Here is a 4,981-nt window from a genome sequence, read left to right as displayed (position 1 = left end):
GCAACTGCCTTCACCACAGACTCCCACCACCATAAGGCGCCTCCTGGCAGCCTCCAAAGCAGCCATGGGCAGAAAGCTTTACAACTGTGGACCGCAAGGCGGTTTCTCCTCTAGGCTGATTGTGCTGAGCAGCTTCACGTCGACTTGACACAGGCTAGAGTCATCTGAAAGGAGGGAGCCGCAACTGAGGAAATGCTGTTATAAGGTGTCTGTAGGACATTTTCTTAATTAGTGATTGACGGGAAAGAGCCCAACCCATTGTGGGTGGAGCCATCCAGGCTGGTGGTCCCGGGTTCTATAAGAAAGTGGACTGAGCAAACCACGAAAGCAAAGTTCGTAAGCAGCAACCGCCATGGTCTCTGCATCAGTTCCTGCCTTCAGGTTCCTTCACGACTTTGAGTTCCTGTCCTGGCTTCCCTTGATGTTATAGACTATGATGTGGAAATATAGGGCAAATAAACCCTTTCTTCCAAACTCGCTTTGGACATGGTGTTCCGTCACAGCGGTAGAAGTCCTGACTAGGACACTGGCTTTCCGAAACACCGGAGAACAGTTACCACAAAGCCACCAGCATGGGAAGAATTGTCTGGACCTTTGCAAACTATTTTCTTTTTGCTAACTTCAAATGTCTTTGGAGCCAGGGAAGACTCAGTGGGTAAAATCACTTGCTGCATAAACACACACACACACACACACACACACACACACACACGGAAGAAAATACAGTTTTAAAAATGTCTTTTTTCCTCCCAGTGCTGAGATTAAACCCAGGACCTCATGAACATTAAGCAGGAATCTCTCCATCAGGTCCCTTGTAGTCTGATGTCTGAAGATACTGCTCTGTGAATTTCATTTTTCTTTCCAGAAGACAATGATTTTGGCTTTATAGCACAACATGCCAGTCAGCCCCTACTTCTAGCCATGAGCAATGACATGGGTGGAGGTCAGTGTGGGCTACAACAAGTTAGGAAGCTCAGAGAAGGAAAACAACTTGCTTAAGACCGAGAAGCAAGCCCGGGAGGGCCAGAGCTTTTTAAACATAAACTCAGCATTTTCCCAGCTGCATTGTCTGGAATATTCCTTGGAGTCAACACTGGTCAACAGCAGAAGATACTCTAAAGACAAGAGGCTTCTAGGATGTCAGCCTGTCATTTCAGACCTAGGTCGAGCTCAGCTACTGGCACTGAGTGGAACGGCCACCTGACCGTTGGCAGGCAAGGCGATGCCTACACCCTCTGATCCACACAGCGGGGGCTACAAGACCCCTCCTGAGGCTTAAAATTGATGCATACAGAGGTGAGTAGGGACCTGTTTTGTGTCTCTCTGGCTGGCAGAGACCAGTCCTACCTTAATCTTTTCCAGGCAGATCTCTTCTTGCTCCTGTTAGGAACCCAGAGGCAAGAGGTGAGATGCGGTGCAGTGTCTGGGTCAGAGACAGGTTGTTTTCACTTTCTGTATCGAGTTCTACCCAGTTCTGCATAGGAAGGGGACTGCATTCAGAAATGTCCAGCATCACTCCTGCACACCGATGGCTGGAGTAAAGGATGACAACAGCTGGTGATGGAGAGGGGGAGCGGTGTCAGTGTGTCTAGGTCAGGGGCAGTGGGACTTTGACACTCACTTTAGTGCTCTCTTGTGGCTCCCAAATGTTTCAGACCCTTGTCCTCAGCTTGAATTGCCAAGTTCTCCCAGTTCTCAAAAGGTCTGAGAGTTGTCATCTGTGGGACAAACTCTTAGTGCCAGCAATGACTTGGCTCATCTGTCAGAACAGACAGAAGGATGTAGACTAATGACTCAGAGCCCTACCGAAGCTGTGTGGCGTCTACAGGCAGAGGCAACCTGAAAATTAAAGTTATACATGTGCACATGCATGTGCATGTGTGCATGTGTGTGTGTATGCATGTATGTGTGTGCATGTGTGTGTGTGCGCGTGTGTGTGCATGTGTGCATGTGTTTGTGCATGTGTGTATGCATGTGTGTGTGCATGTGTGTGTGTGTGTGCATGTGTGTGTGTGTGTTCCATTCTTTGCCTCAGTTCCGGGGCCCACAGCATCATTAAGCTATGCAGATCACAGAGCTCCAGAGTGGGAGGGAATTTTTAAAATTAGAGTTTAAAATTTTGTTATATTCCTTATACATGGTCATTTTCCACACAAGCCATTTTACACATAATGTACCTGAGCACATTGCCTGCCTCACACATCCTGCTACCCCTTCCCCGCTCCCCAGACCCTCCTGTTCCCCAAGAGAGTTATGGTCCTATTTTCATATCCTCTGCACATGTGCAGTTTTATTGGTATGTAAATCTAGGATGCACAAATGAAAGAAAGCATTGTTTCCTGAGACTGACAATTTGATTAGTATGATTTCCAGTTACAACCATTTTCCCACAAATGACATAACTTTATCCTTTATGGCTGAAAAAATTCCAGTGCGTATATGTGTGCATGTGTGTGAAGTGGAAATTTACTGGTTCTTTGGAGAGTAAATAGTGTTAGATGGTGTTTTGCTGGGGCAAACACGTAAAGGAGTGTTTTCCTGGTGAAAAACTAAGACAGACTCTTGAAGGAACATTTTGCTGAAGCAGACACAGGAGAGAGGACGTTCTGCTAAAGCAAGCACGTGAAAGGACACGTGATGATGGATTCTTTGCTAACAACATGAATGTATTGGTCCACCTTACATTGTGTAGTCGAGCTGCATTTGCCGGGACTCCTCGAACTTGGCCTGATTGGATGCACGCACTGAGGCAAGACCTGTGCTGAAGCAAGGCACATGGAGGACACATGATGTTTGGAGGATGTAACTAGGACTCCACGGAGTGACGGAGACAGCGCTTGGCCTGCTGGGACAGCTAGCTTGTGAGTCTGCACTGATCTTCGCTTCCCCGGGAGAGGCACAGCCGAGAACTTCTCTTGGTGTTTCTCCTGATCCCTCCTGCTGATTTGAATCTAGGCTGAGGCCTGGCCGTCTCTGCTAGGTCATGTCACCACTGCTGATTCATGTTTGCTAACCCAACTCTACAGAACTGGACTGCTGGTGTATCCATAAAGTATTTGCGAGTGGATCGAGCTGCCGCTGCCTGCTAACCTGTGAACTGAAATGCTGATTTCCAGATAACACAGATGGGAGTTGCTCCAAAGAACCTTTCTAAACAGGTCCCCTCCCGCTCCCCCTGTATCCTTTCTTTTCCATGACTTCTAGTGGGTGGTGGGCTACCAGGGAGGTTAAAGCTTTTAAGAACCATGATTAAAAATAGGATTAAAAAAAAAGTTATACATGTGCGTGCGTGCATGCATGTGTGTGAGTGTGTATGTGTGTGTGTGTGTCTATATGTATGCACATATATAGGGTCCTAAGATGCACAGGGCAATAGATGCTTTGAGACAGCATCACTTAATAGAGGGCATGACTATGCTTGGTCTGTTGTTCATTATCATCGTTAATTTCTTATTGTGCATATTTAGAAGTTAAATTGTCATAGTTATATGTATAGGAAAAGGTATATTTTCTATTAGGTTTGGTTCTGCCTGTGGTTTCAGGCATCTCCCGAAAATCTTGGGACGCCCTCCCCATGCAGAGAAGATCCTGACCCCAACTCCCTCTATTCTGATGTTCACATGTTGTGTGAAACTAATTTAAGGAAGACTTTGGGTCTTGGTGAAGTGGGAATCAGGGGGTCTTGGGTCCCAAGGTTGTTTCACTTGACCTGTGACCTTCCTCTCCTCTCTGAGCAACAGTTTCCTCCTCCAGTGGCTGGGATTGGAGGTGTGGTCTATGATAGGAAGTAGGACCACAGATCGAGGAGGTGTGGTCTATGGTAGGAAGTGGGGCTGACCCAAGAGAGAGAACTCCTATTACAGACTACAGAAGTGCTTTGGTCTAGCCTTCAGTGGTACAAGAGGGAAAGGCCACCAGAGGAGATTCCAGGATGAGATGAGAGACTGGCCGCTCAAGAGGCTGGGCCATTCCTGTTGGCTGGGCCAGCACAAAACTACTGCTTTGTTTGACTGGGCCCCTTGAGCCTTGTTTAGTCTGTAGAGCCCAGTTTATCCTGCTGCCATTGTCACAGGCCATTAGTGCCCTCATAATCCCTAGGGGTTTACAGCTGGCTGCTTTCTCTAGGAATTCAGGAAGGGTGGCAGAGGACTCCGTTCTTAGGAGCCAGCAGGGCAGCTTGGCTGAGAACCCCTGGCCAGTAATTCCAGCAGCGGGACTCTTGACTTACCCACTCCTTCTTGAAGGCGGCCCCATAACTGCAGTGCACAGAGAGGGCTCCCTCACATGCTCTCAAAGGCACCGGAATTGTCTGACGATGGAAGTAGCTTTCTGCCCGCTCCTCCCCTCTCGGGCCTCCTCGGCCCCTCTGTCAGCCCTCCCTCAATCTGTAAGCAATTTGTAGCGTCTGCTGGGTGTTCACTGATCCTTTCCCTGCCTTGAGCCTGGGGCCAATCCCTCTTGCCTTTAACTTGCAGCTTGTAAACTGGGGCTAATGATAGCTAGTAACTCGCCAAGCTGCTCTGAGGATTAACTAATCAGTGGTTATTAAGCAAAGGAGGAACCCACACTCTCTTCCCACTGAGACGGTTTCTTCTCTGATTCCCTGTTGCTGCTGCACCATTTCAGAGCATGAATCTGAATTCCAGCATCCCACTGCACAGACAGAGAAACAGGCCAAGGAAGGGAAGGAGAGAGAGGAAGCAGAGAAGATGTTGCTTTAGCCAGGTGTGGTGGACAGGGCTGGATTCCTGGTTGATCTGGGCATGGTCTCTATCGGCCTGCTTCCTACCAACTTGTCTGTCTGTTAACAGATGATGGCCTCCCTCAAAGGTTGCAGTGGATGTTGGCCCAGTATAGGTATTAGGGAAACAATTACTGTCTCCGCCCCTCCCCCCTCATTTCCTCATTGCCCCTCCCCTTTGCTTCACTCCCCTCCTTTCCCCTCTAGTTTTTTTTTTTTTTTTTTTTTTTTTTTTTTTTT

This window comes from Mus pahari, chromosome 6, assembly GCF_900095145.1.
Source record: "Mus pahari chromosome 6, PAHARI_EIJ_v1.1, whole genome shotgun sequence".
Taxonomy (NCBI): domain Eukaryota; kingdom Metazoa; phylum Chordata; class Mammalia; order Rodentia; family Muridae; genus Mus; species Mus pahari.
The sequence above is the reverse complement of the archived record's forward strand: the minus strand, read 5'-3'. Positions refer to the sequence as shown.